Here is a 13,875-nt window from a genome sequence, read left to right as displayed (position 1 = left end):
TTCACACCTCATCTAAATTTGCCCAACTCTGGTTCCATACAAAGGCCCTGGGGGAGAGAATTCCACAGTTCTTTGGAGATCAGTGAGAAAATGCTTGAAGCCTGCAATTTGCCACCTTAGTCCAAGAGAGCAAACAGAAGTCCAGAATCTGCAGACCTCTTAAGGGGACTATTCCCCACTTCTGCTGCTGATCATCACCCTATTTAGTCTGACGCTCCCATGCTGGGGCTTGCTTCACACAAAGGACCCTGACCTTCACATCTGGTCTGATCATGTTGTTGGGAACATTTATGCTCCTTACACTTTCCATGGAGTCAGACTTAAGGTACGACAGCATGGCTGTATATGATCCTGCCATGGTCATATGGGTTTCCGAAAAGCCCTGCAGCATATTGTACAAGTGGAAAATAATGCAGTTGTCATAGAGCTGGAAACAGCGGGACAGTGGTGAGACAGCATGTCTCCTTGTCAAGGCTCAGAGCAAACATGTTGTCACAGCAAGAGACAAGGTGCAGCAACAGGAATCTCTGACCTAGATTCCATGGGGCGTCATGTTCGCTGTGACTTGGTTTTGCCACGGCGGCCTGGACGGGAAAGAACAAGAGCCGTTGGCTTCGGAGGGTACCTGCTTATATTCCCCTGGTGTTTAGTGAACGTCATTCCAGGGAAACACATAAAAGTGCTGGGAAGATGTTCTTGGGGAACAGCATTAAATTAACAATGTGTCTCAGCATTCATTTTACTTTCTTTTCTTTTTTAAAAAAACAGATCTTCATTTTTTTTTTAGCCCTTATAAAGAAAGATAGAATAAGGTTTTTTTAAAAAAGGTCTTCCTTTTCCTTACCAAACTAGAATGCAATGGTCACCTCATGAAATTGTTCAGCAGTAAGGGCCAGCCCTAACATTAGGCGGCAAGAGGTGAACGTTTCAGGTGGCAAAAAAAAGCATTTCCTGACACATCCCCACAAAGTATTCAGCAGTTATATATGCCACACAACCTTCCTGGGCATACTAAAATAGCCTGCTGAATGTGACAGAGCCATGGCTCCTAACCAGGGGTAACCCTCGTGTTGTTGGACTGCAACTCCCAGAAGCCTTTGCCACCAGCTGTGCTGGCTGAGGCTTCTGGAAATTGCAGTCCAAGAACACCTGGGTTATCCAAGGTTGGGAACCACTGTGACAGACAGTGCCCTTCTGTCAACAATGTTGCAGTGAGAGCCAGCCGCCAGTCTAGTCACAAAATGGACATTATTTAGTTACAAGTCGTGTTGCTACTACACATAGGGATGTGGTGGCACTGTGGGTTAAACCGCAGAAGCCTCTGTGCTGCAAGGTCAGAAATCCAGCCGTCATTAGATTGAATCCATGCGACGGAGCGAGCTCCTGTCGCTTGTCCCAGCTCCTGCCAACCTAGCAGTTTGAAAGCATTAAAAATGTGAGTAGATAAATAGGTACCACCTCGGTGGGAAGGTAATGGTGTTATGTGTCTAGTCGCGCTGGCCACGTGACCATGGAAACTGTCTTCGGACAAACACTGGCTCTACGGATTGGAAACGGGGTTGAGCACCGCCCCCTAGAGTCGGACACGACTGGACTAAATATCAAGGGGAACCTTTACCTTTACCTAGTGTTGCTACATGTAACTAGCTACTTTTGGGGTAGATAGTAATGCAACGAGTACTTAGAAAGCTAGAAAAAGGCTATTAATAAATAGTTCCACAGCTACTTTTAAGTGCAATAAAAGCACTTTTCTATTTAATTTCAGAAGTTGCTTCTAAATGGCGTTTTAAGGCATCTTTAGAAACATTTTCATAGGAATCTTTCAGGTTTTTTGCTAAGAGGGAAGGGAAATATACTTTGGGTTTCTCTTTGTGTTTCCATAAATATTTGCAAGGTATCTTGGTGTTTTTCTGGCCTCCTGGTACTAACCATGCAATGCATAAATAACACTAGTTGCATAGACAGAGTAATAGTAACAGAAGCTGCTCAGAAGCTAGAAGCAGCACAGCAAGTCCTTTTTAAAATATAGATATTCAGCATTCGAATTGCTAGTCAACCTCTGTCTCAAGACTAGAGAAAGGGGTATCATCTTGCTCTTGACCCTGGTCTCAGGGAGCAAGATTTCTTGAGCTGCCCCCTGCGAACGGTGAGCAGAATCCTGCTGGCAATTGTGCAAGCTTTGGTTCACAGTTACACCACCCAGCGAGTGCCCCCCCAGTACAAATTGGGGGAGGTGGAAAGAAACTCCACGCAAGACAAAACCACAGTAAGGAAAACAACAGGGCCTGGGGTAAGAGATACAAATGGGGAATTAAAAAGGAGGGCCTTTTTCCCCATAGGCACCAGGAATTTTTAAAATATCATTTAAAAAAACTATTGCCTGTAGTTCCCTTTGGTGTCCCTCCTTTCCTCAAGTAGGTCAAGCTGGAGGAAAAACAACACGTTTTGTACACAATGTTCTTTAATTCACACAGATTTTTCTATGTAACTTTGCTTAACATGTGCATTTTTCCTCACAGCCACACCTAACACACACATTTTTTTTTGCATGGTGCAGTCCGGAAGAGAGCAATATGCCAGTCATCAGATTAATCCCCAAAAATGTGAATTAGTTTGGTTCACTGCAAAATGCAGACCACGGGATATTTTACCTCATCCCAACCCACATCCATGTTCTAGGCCAATCACCTCAGCGTGAATTATTTTTCATCCCCGTACAATCATCGGAGCATCAGAGAAGACACCCAAGAGATTTGAGCAGAAAACACTCTCCTCAAACAGCTGCACACACAGCTAAGCTACAGCAGCGCTGGGAATCTGCTCTCAGTCTTGGGGAGGCGGGGAAGAATCTTCCAAAGTCATTAGAGCATGCAGAGTGCAAAGCAAAATTGGAGGTCACCAGTGTGAAGCCATGAGTTTTTTCAGTCCACTGAGTTGGAACGTAGTTAGCATGAATATGTTTCCTAGTTTGGAAAGGAGGGGGGTGGAAAAAACAAGAATTGCATAAAGGCAATCTTCCTTTACTCTAATTGTAATCAATTTCCAAAGCATTTGCACAAAAGAATATAGGTGAAAACGGATACACAGACACACCACATCAAGGCTTCTGAAAGTTTTCAAACTTAACCTGTATGAAGGTCAAAGGGATTTTTTCCCCTCCCAATTATTCTCCCATTACTTGCATGAACAGATCAGAAGCCAGCACTTCTATTATTATATTTCTTATGAAGTTCAGATTCATTGTTTGTGGTTTGTTTACATTGTGGTTTTTAAAAAACGAAACTGGAGTTGTTTATTCGTTTCGGATAAATCTGTAATTCTATAGTGTATAGAACTGGTATAATGTCTAGGTCAAAGCAGGGTGACGTGAATTTACAAACTGATTTGTGTCTAGAGCACCACGCAAATTGGATGAGTCACAAATTGTTTCCACCCACTAGGTTTTTTCAAAAGCAAACTTTAAAAGTGCTTACTTGATAGCCGTAGAACCTGCTACTTGAAATCTAGCAAGTTTGACTTTACAAATGCATAAGTCAGCTTGAATCAAGGGCACACATCAAATTGGGTGGGGCACAAATCAAATTGAATTTGGAAGATTTGAATCAGCACGTGATTTGATCAGGGAACCCATGAACATTTCTAGAAGAACCCCAAGTCGAACTACTGGTTAAGGCTGAAACTATAGTTTAAATAACAACTTGTTCAGTTATTTGCAAGAGAAACTCTAGAAGGTACTCAAAACCTTCAAAGCAAAAGCAAAGTGTGCTGCTTATATACCCACCATAGCACTTCAAGCACTTTCTGGGTGGTTTACAAGTTAATTATGCAGGCTACACATTGCCCCCCAGTGAGCTGGGTACTCATTTTACCTACCTCGGAAGGATGGGAAGGCTGAGCCAACCTTGAGCCCCAGGTCGTGAGCACAGTTTTGGCTGCTGAACAGCAGTTTAACCACTGCGCCATGAGGCTCAGAAGTAAAGCATTACAAGTAAGATGATATTTCTAAACCATCCCCAGATCAGATCAGGGGACCGTTGCAAAGCCCTTCATCTTTCTCAGACTGTCCCATACTAAGCTATCACAAACAACAATAAAAGTCAGATGCCCCACTTTCACAGCATTCAGATCTTCTTTCCACTCTGAGTGGGAAGGGAAGCCCTAGAACTACATTCCCCCTGCATTTCCTCTGCCCTACAGCATTGCACAACAAGGTTAAAAAAAAAACTTGCAAGTAAAACAAGACAAAGAAAAGTGTGGCACACTAGTGAGAGAGCAGAATAATAATTCTTGCTGTGCTAGATTTCTGCTTGCAGAGAGCTCCTCCTATAGCTTGTGATCTTCTTCTGGAGTCCAAACTGCCAGAGCCCATTACAATGTCAGGACTTTTCAACCCAGTCCTGAATCATTCTGCTGTGTCTGGATGATAAATTGTGATCATTCTCCTGATGTGCACCACTTCACAATTAGTGGTTCACAACTAGAGATGGGCACAAATCCAAATTGTTGGTTCATGTTGGATCGTTCATCACACCAGCACCACAGGTGTCGCACAATCCCATCCCCCTGGACAGATTCCCCCCACTCACCAGCTGGCAAATGTTCAGCTCCTCCTCTCTGGTCATTTCACCTGTCACAGCAGGAGCACGGACTTTTCTTCTCTGCCTCCTCCAGCAGCTGCTCACTCAGACTAAGAGGTCCAGCAGCAATCTCTGTCCTGCCTCCTTGTCTGAGTGGGCAGCTGCTGGAGGAGGCGGAGAAGGGAAGTCCGTGCTCCTGCAGCGACTGGTGAAATGACCAAAGAGGAAGAGGAAGGAAGAGGGGCAGAGCTGGTAAGCACGGGAATTCGAGATAGTGGGGACAGTATGATGATCCAGCATAATCTGACAATCCAGATCCGTGACCATTTCTATTCTCAACCTCTTACCCTCTTGATGTTTTGATCTTCAAAATCCACTATCCTTTTACTATATTGACTGGGGGCTTTGTGTAATGAAGTCCAAAACATCTAACTAGTCCAGTGATTCCCAACCTTGGGTCGCCAGATGTTCTTGGACTAAAATTCCCAGAAGCCTTCACCACTACCATTTTCCCCTGAAAATAAGACAGGATATATTATTTTTTGCTCCAAAAATGCATTCTGGCTTATTTTCAGGGGATTTTTTTTTTCATGTACAACAATCTGCCTTGATTTAAAGACAGTCATGTCCTCTTCTTCTGATTGCTGCACAAGGGTGGAGGGCAGGGTTTCACTTAACTGGGGCTTATTTTTGGGGTAGGGCTTATATTACAAGCATCCTGAAAAATCGTGCTAGGGCTTATTTTCAGGTCAGGTCTTATTTCTGGGGAAACAGGGTAGCTATGCTGGCTAGGATTTCTGGCAGTTGCAGTCCAAGAACATCTGGGGACTAAGGGGCTGGTCAAAGGTTTGAAAGCACCATCTTAGTCAGGGGTGGGCAATTAATTTCTATGGGGGGACACACATGAAAAATCTAAACTGTGAACCAACTTTACTTAAAAGTAAAATGAAACAATGATGTTATGATTGTTTTTATTTTAAGCTAGTTAATCTTCACAAATACTAAAGAAGTCTTTTGCGATATGTTAAAGATTAGCAACTGATCAACTTTAGACAGAAAGCTATAAACGGTTTTGATATTCAAAACTCCCCACGGGCCAGACAGGAGCGGCTCGCGGGGCGTATGTGGCCCTCAGGCCGCCCTTTGGCCAGGTCTGATCTTAGTGGATGGACCTTTGAAAGTAGAAGATCTGTCTCCAATCTCTTTTCAGCTGTGGTCAATCGCGTGGACTTGGGCCAACTGCAGTCATTCAGCAGGAGCTATTTATTTTTTTTTAAAGTGGAATAACTGTATGTGTGTGAAGTACTGTTCCTTAGCAAAAACAGGGGACGTGCATGTAATTTTTTAAGGCTACTCTACATCTATATTATAGTGAGGCATACTTCGTCTCTCCCCTTTGGATAGCATCTTTCCGTTTTAACTTTTCCATGGCACCTTAGCAGACAAAGGCTGCTGAGAGAGTCGCCATGCACCAAAGCGGTGCGAGCCTTCCTGTTTCAATCCATTCCCCCTCAGGCGTGAGATCGATGGAACATAGCAGCCAGAGGCAGTGATGAAGAGGTCAAGGAGAACATGGTAACATTCAACCACAGCACAGGAACCACTAAATCAAGGGCTAATGGGCTGGATGAGGAAGAAGCCAGAAAACATGCTCCTCGTTCACCACAAGATCCATTCTCTATTCATTTCTGACAAGCACGAGGGCTTAACCGTACAGCAGAAAAATGAAGTCTGTAACCATCTAGGACATTTTGCGAGGAGACATGACCCTATCAGAACAACCTCTCTTTCTCCACATTCAGAACTAACTCACAGGAGTACCGATAAGACATGGCTTAAATTACTGCAGCCCTGAATGTGTCTTCCACATTTTTCTACGACTGTCATCCGTTCAATTTGATAGGGAAAAATGCTTTCAGAGGAATGATTCAAAGTAGAACAAGGAAAATAAACCACATGGCGTTCTCATATGGAGTTCTTGTGCTTACCTTCATTAGAAGATAGCCAAGGCAACACATGTGAATCTCCCACATTTCTTTGCACAGCCATCTCTGGTCATCTCCAGCCTCTCTGGCTGCCCACACTTCAATTAAAGCTTAGGGGGAACTCCCGTGAGGCTGTTACAGGTCAGGAAGAGTGGGCAGCCAGGAAGGCTGCAGAGCAGTTTTTAAAAATGCATAATAGAAAGAATAATAGAGAGACTAGATAAAATCAGGCAAGCTGAAATAGCCCTATCAAAAGAATCTGAGCATTAACCCTTCTCTTGTACTACATGCCACAATCCTGATCTTGGTTGCCTCCTCCTGGCAACTGTTGTTTTCCAAACAGACACACTAAATGCAAGCGTGCATTTCATGTGAACATGTGATTTGCTCCTTGGTCTTTCTTTGTCTCTGGATGTGGCAACATCACCCTGAGTGTCCTGCTTCTGACAGCACTCGAATAAAGCAGCTATCCAGAAGAGATGAGAGACACTGGATATACAGTTCGAAGGTGGTCCCAAACTCCAAACACAGGGGCAGCATGCAAACCAAGTTCTGGAAAGGAAAACAGACAAGAGGCTGGTATCCAGCACACAACCAGGAAGTCAAGCAAAGACCACATGGGAAAGGAGGTGCAAAGACATCGCTCCAGTCCTCTGTGTCTAGAACTGAAGGCTTTCAAAACCTGGCCCACATCATGACTATATCAGTGTCTCTTGTGGACCTGACTTTTTCCTTAAAAGTGTCCTACTCATGAGTGGCTCCTTAGTCATGAGGACACCCGCTCCAGCTAGTAGAACAGCTAGACCAGCTTCTTGAGATGTTTCCGGTCCCAGACACCAAGTGACCATTTTGCCTCTCCCTCTGAATGAGAGAGCAGATTCAAGCCCTGCATCTCGTGGGGGAGGTTTGTCTGCCATCTCTTCCAAGGGGCCCCAAGCTCCCCTGACGCGTCGCTCCCTCGTGTCTGGATCTGGAAACTGCAGGTCATCCTTTGAAAGAGTTTCACCCAATGGGGGCATGGTGGTTGCTAATGGTTACCCTGCAGGTAAGATGTCTGCAGAGGCACTCGGGGCTATAACGAGTGCAGGGCAAGTGGGACATTGCCCCATGACACCGAAACATAAAGGGCATTAAAATCTGGAGATGAAACTACAGGTGAAGGTTAGAAAAATAAACAGCAACACCTTCCCACCCCCTTTCTCTTTCTTTTTTAGGCAGGCCACGTTCTCCTCTTCTTTTCTTTTCTTTTTTTTCTCCATGAGGACTCTTGCCCACTCATCAGGGTGGAGCAGGGAGGAGACCGTGCTGCTCGCTCCAAGTGCGAAATAGGTAAGTCACAGTTCTGGAGTTATCAAGCTGAGCCACAAATGGCCTCACTGTTGTAATCAAATGGCCTCACTGTTGTAATTTCTTACTCAGCATCCTCACATTCAGTGTGTGTGTGTGTATGTTTAGAAATGAACAGAAGGGAACAGAAAGTGTTTAGAGATCCTCTGCATAGAAGGGCCACTGCAAAATGGCCTGACCCATCTTTCCCAAGAACATACCTTCAAACCCAGAAGCTAGTAGTAGATGTCTACAATGTCCAGAAACCGCTAGCCAGTAGGGCTTCAGGGTTTTGGAAGCTGTAATCCAGGAGGGGGGGGGAAAGAGAGAGAGAGAGATTCCGACGTTTGTGCAAATATAAAATCTGGCTTACTGAAATATTTTTCATTTTGCTCTCACCATCTACCCTCCATAACGACATTTGTGGGATTCTGGGAGTCGTAGTCCATGAAAGCAACTGTTTCAAGCTTTGCCCACAGCACAAAACAGTTGGTCAGAAAATGCACCTACAATTTGTGGATTAGTCTCTCTTGAGTATGAGACCACATGTCAGCCTGCCATTGTCTTGGTGGCCAGTTTTATTGTCTGTGAAATTCTTCTCAAATGCACTGAACAAGCTTGACATCAAGTCCCTCAAAAAGGGAGGCATTTTCTATCATTTTCCAACCATATCCTGACCATGCGCCATGAACCGAAAGGTTCTGAATGTTACAGGTGGTACAGAAGAACCTCTTGTTTTCCCAGATGTGCTTGGGTTTAGGTGTTAAAGAAGATAATTCTCCACTTTTTAAAAACTTTTCTATGCCATGAACATCCATCCTGCTTGAGCAGTGGCAGCATTACACAGCAGGAAACAAAGACTGGGATTCACACAAAAATGTCCCCATGTTCTATTTACAAACCTCAAAAAAAAAAAAAAAAAAAGGAAAAAAAACAACCCAAAGGAGGAAGATCAAAATTGAGCATTTGCTTTTGATCTCTCTCTTTTTTCTTGTGCTCCATCTGCTCTCTCAAATTAATTTAATATGTTAATTAATAAACTTCCTTTGCGCTTCTGAAGTGCCTTTAATCCAAAGGTCTCAAGGCATGCTTGCAAACGTTTATTAATATAACAAACATGGATGGGGTAGGGTTTCAGATCAGTCCTTCAAATATATCAAGTGAGGCAAGGGAGGAAAGGCCAGGCCCGCCAGTGCCCTGGATGCTGCCCCACTGCATCAATGCATGTGTTACAAGGTGACGCCGCCACACACTCTCCTAGGAATAACCCATTTGCAAGACAATCACCAGCCATGCTCCAGCTGTTGAGCAGGGAAACAATGGCATGCAGAAAACACAAGCACACTATCTTGGATCAGGAACAACAGAGGACTCCAGATAGTCTTCTTTCTTTCTTTCTCTCTCTTTCTCTCTCTCTCTTTCTTTCTCTCTTTCTTTCTCTCTTTCTCTTTCTTTCTCTCTTTCTTTCTTTCTCTTTCTTTCTCTCTTTCTTTCTCTTTCTGTCTTTCTCTCTGTCTCTCTTTCTCTCTCTTTCTCTCTCTCTTTCTCTTTCTCTCTTTCTCTCTTTCTCTCTCTTTCTCTTTCTCTTTCTCTCTCTCTCTTTCTCTTTCTCCCTTTCCTTCTTTCTTTCTTTCTTTCTTTCTTTCTTTCTTTCTTTCTTTCTTCCTTCCTTCCTTCCTTCCTTCCTTCCTTCCTTCCTTCCTTCCTTCCTTCCTTCCTTCCTCCCTTCCTTCCTTCTTTTCTTTTTTCTTCTCCTCACCATTGATAAGACTGACTAGGGCTGATGGGAACAGAAGAGCAACAACATCTGGAAGATGATTTTTCATTCTTTCTTTTTGTCTTACTTTGTTGTTGTTTAGTTGTTAAGTTGTGTCTGACTCTTCGTGACCCCCATGGACCAGAGCACGCCAGGCCCTCCTGTCTTCCACTGCCTCCCAGAGTTGGGTCAAATTCATGTTGGTCGCTTTGATGACCCTGTCCAACCATCTCGTCCTCTGTTGTCCCCTTCTCCTCTTGCCTTCACAGTTTCCCAACATCAGGGTCTTTTCCAGGGAGTCTTCTCTCTTCATGAGATAGCCAAAGTCTTGAAGCCTCAGCTTCAGGATCTGTCCTTCCAGTGAGCACACAGGGTTGATTTCCTTCAAAATGGATAGGTTTGTTCTCCTTGCAGTCCAGGGGACTCTCTTGCTAATACAATGAAGTGAACTAGCATTTAAAAGTGGATGGGGTGGGGGGGGAGGGAGGGAGAGACTGAAAAAGAATGGCAGTTAAACGATAACAGACCTGGAATAGGACGTGAGCAGTTTCTCCTCCTCCGCCTTTTCAGAGTCCATGAATAAAGTTTCCAGAAGGACTTTTTTTGTCTCTACTCTATTTGAAATGAAAAACAGCACCTGTGTTTTTTTTCCCCCATCACCAGATGCTATTATCCTTTGGATTGCAATATACTGCTTTTTTATGAATACTAAAGGCCTTCCTGAGGTAAATTGTTACCAAAAAAGAAGAAGAAGATCTAACAGTCGAATCTCATTCTCATATGGCATGGAAATGGTGCCATAGAAATAGGACTGTAGGAGCGATTCATACTTGCATTGTATTAGGATTCTATTTTATACAGAGTGGCTGTTTCAGAGTTATCTGGGGATTCTTCCAAATGTTCTCTGTTATGTCAATTTTCTAGCAGCAGAGGAGCCCATTATATTAGCCAGCATCTTTGTGTAAATCCAAAGGCACTGAAACGAGAGACCTAGGAAAACCATAAGCGTCTGGAGTTGTACGAGCGAGGGAGGGGAGTGTCACTGTCACAGTCATCCAGATGCTTCCCAACAAGCTTCTTCCTGTACTAGACAAGTTTTCTTCATAAGGCAAGGGCAGGAGATGCCTTTATTGCTCCACTGAAAAATTAAACAAATAGCTAGGTGATGAAGAGTGGTTTCAGTTGAAAGCCAGCTATTTGTTTAATGTTTCAATGATCCAATAAAGGTATTGCCAGTCTTTGTCTTTGTATTGTATAAGCACCACAAACTTTTGCTTGTTTTGTCGTTGTTGTACTATAACTCTGTCTCTCTAACTACTAGTCCTACTGGCTGAAGCTGAAGTCCCAAGGTAATCAGTTCCATTGTCATACTGCTCTAACAGTGAAGTTTTTCCTGATATTCAGCCTATTCAGCCAATCAATGGATGGCATGTGAAACATTGTCAATGTTTTCCTCTAGAAAGGAATTCAGTAACTGTAAACAGATAAAATGAGAGAGTGGCCCTACATTTCAAAAGTTTAGCTTGAAAAGTTACATTTTTGGTCCACAGTTTCCATAATCCCCAAACCAGGGTGGGCATTAGCTGAAGGGTTTTGCCAGCTGTCCTCTGAAAAGGAAACATTCCAAGCTTTGGATCAGCAGGAGTGTCTGAAATAAATAGGATACCTGTGTGCTTTGTTTCAGGGGTAGAACTCTAACTGGGAACATATTGTGAGGAGAAGGACTTAATTTTAAAATAGGAAAAAAAAACCAAAGTTCTGAAGCAATGCCATAGTTCTAACTGGGATAAAGGAAAAATTGAAAGAAAGAGGAACAGAAAAGAAGAGGCTGTCAAGGATGCCCAGATTCAGGGAGGCCCACGCTAACCACTAAGCAACACTACCCTAGCTGCTCTGGTGTGGATGAAATCAAAAGAGTCAAATGTACAGGTGGCTGGGGAAATCTTCCTGCCCAGCAACCACTCTATTAAGCAGCGCATCCCAGAAGTTTCCAAAAATCAACAAGAAGAAGCATTTTGACTTTTACATCAACCCTAAAAGTTAGAAATGCCATGACACCCACGAAACATACAAACTCCCAGTAGATGGTCAACACAAGGCCTTGTTTTGAGTATCGCAAACCCTTTTAATTCAAAAAGTAAACAACTCAATGAAGAAAGTTTATGTTTAATAAAGAATAATTTTAAAAAGGAGCAAAACAGTTTCAAAACAGTTACAGGAGCTGCAAAGAAAATAAAAAAGACTGGAGCAAATAATCAATTAAAAGTTTGACAAAGGAGTAGTACAAAACAAAACCACAAGAAAATAAGAATGCTAATTACACTATTCTAATATTTACACTGTAGCTTAGCTTCAAGCTTAGTTTCAGAGCATACACAGAGTGCATTTCTTGCAGCAAGACAGCAAACAAACATAGCGTCTCCTAAGAAATAACTAAGCCAACCAAAGTAAATTTTGACCCCATTTTTATGTACTAAGCTTCTGCTTCTGGACTCTTCCAGTGAACCTTCCAAACAGGTGTCAACCTTCATGAAGGCAAAAGCAGTTTCTGCCCTCTTCCCTAACTCGACTGAAAATCATCTTCCCAATTAGTTCAGTACCAAAGAATGAGCCAGCCTGGCCTTGAAGGTCACTCTCACACCAATAAGCTGCAGATGTTGCTCCTTTTCAATTACTGGTGGGCATTACCACCCTTATCTCAAACAGGTCCTTCCAGGCACTGATTACAAAGCCTGAATTTAAAAAAAAACACGGTCCATTATCCCTCCATTTCTCAGTACAACACTTTAAGTTCTACAGTGGAGTCAGGATTTGAATGTCACACTAATCATTTGTCAGCATCACTCCATTTCTGGCCTCTTTGTTGTTGTTGTTGTTTAGTCATGTCCCACTCTTCATGACTCCATGGACCAGAGCACACCAGGCTCTCCTGTCTTCCACTGCCTCCCAAAGTTTGGTCAAATTTCTGGCCTCTACTGGCTTATAAAAAATTGCTCAGAGATGGGAGACTTTTAGGGGAAGCCTATAACACTAGACTGGCCACGATGGCTAGGGTATTCTGGGAATGGTAGTCCAAAAAAGGAATGCTTCCCATCTCTGATTATGATAAAGGTTCCCTGTGGGTCCCTCCAGTCAAGCCACTGACACATTAGGTGTGAAAAGCTCTCACTTATGCTCACTGGCACTCGCGCTCCCCCTTTGAGGTTCTGTAAAAATTAAATCAAGGAACTAATAACAAGCCCGTTCTCCCCCAGTTGGTAGAGCAATAACAAATACAGAGGCATGTTCAAGCCAACTCGAAAATCACCACTCTATAAGAAGTGATAAATTCTGCAGGAAAATCTGCTTAGAGGCCTTTGACGAAATCAACACTCAAGTTGCTGTTGAAAGAAGTCTGAGAGGGGACGGGTGACGGGGGAAGTGGAAGCAAGAGGCAGCATTTACAAAGCACTGCCTAACCTGTCAACTGCTTTGTTTCTAATACAGTACCTCAAGGATATAAACTTACAACTTCACTCTTCGCCAAGCGTGAAATCGCTTGTTCAAATCAGAAGCATGAGAGAAAAAAGGTTTGGAGAAGCAGGAGAGGGAGGGCAAGAGGGAGGGAGGGAGGGAGGGAGGGAGGGGAGGAGGGACAGAGGGGGACATGCAGCAGCAGTATATTATTAACCATTCCTCTTGTAATGCAAACTAGTTTGGAAGGGGTTGATCCTGAATGGGACAATAGAACCCATTCCCTTTGCAAAAGACCTCCTGCTGGAGACAGGATGGCTGGAATGGGTCTATTGAATCAACATAGTTGCCTGCTTTTAACTGTTCTTTTCTGGCTCTTCAGCAGCAGCTGATGATGTGAAGGAGAGTGTTGCTCACCTTGCCCTTTTAAAGTGTCTCTCCTGCTCAAACCAGGGACCGCACACTCTCACGGAGGTTTTCAGAGAACACAGTGAAAGCAAAAGAGAGCATCTGTGCTCCCTAGCAATACTGCATCATACAAAGCAGTTTCTATTGTCTATTTTCCTTAACAAGCTTTTGATACTATTTCTGAACTGGACACATGACATACCTCAGGAATAAATCTTCCTATTACTGTATTAATTTCATTGAGTAGCATAGCAGGATACCCAGTATATATTTAAAAAGAAAAACAGAGATGGAAGCTAGCACTGTGTTAAAACTCATAAATGCAAATAGGCCAAAATCTTAGAAAGCCTTTCGTCAGGTTGATCTATAG

General features: G+C 43.4%; 1 long non-coding RNA gene across 1 annotated transcript in view; it reads left to right on the top strand.

Annotated features, from left to right (window-relative positions):
• LOC144584457 (uncharacterized) overlaps positions 1–13,875 on the top strand; it is an 855,455-nt gene that overhangs the window by 815,012 nt on the left and 26,568 nt on the right. The window lies entirely within an intron of this gene.

This window comes from Pogona vitticeps, chromosome 11, assembly GCF_051106095.1.
Source record: "Pogona vitticeps strain Pit_001003342236 chromosome 11, PviZW2.1, whole genome shotgun sequence".
NCBI classification, from domain to species: Eukaryota; Metazoa; Chordata; class Lepidosauria; order Squamata; family Agamidae; genus Pogona; species Pogona vitticeps.
The sequence above is the reverse complement of the archived record's forward strand: the minus strand, read 5'-3'. Positions and strand labels throughout refer to the sequence as shown.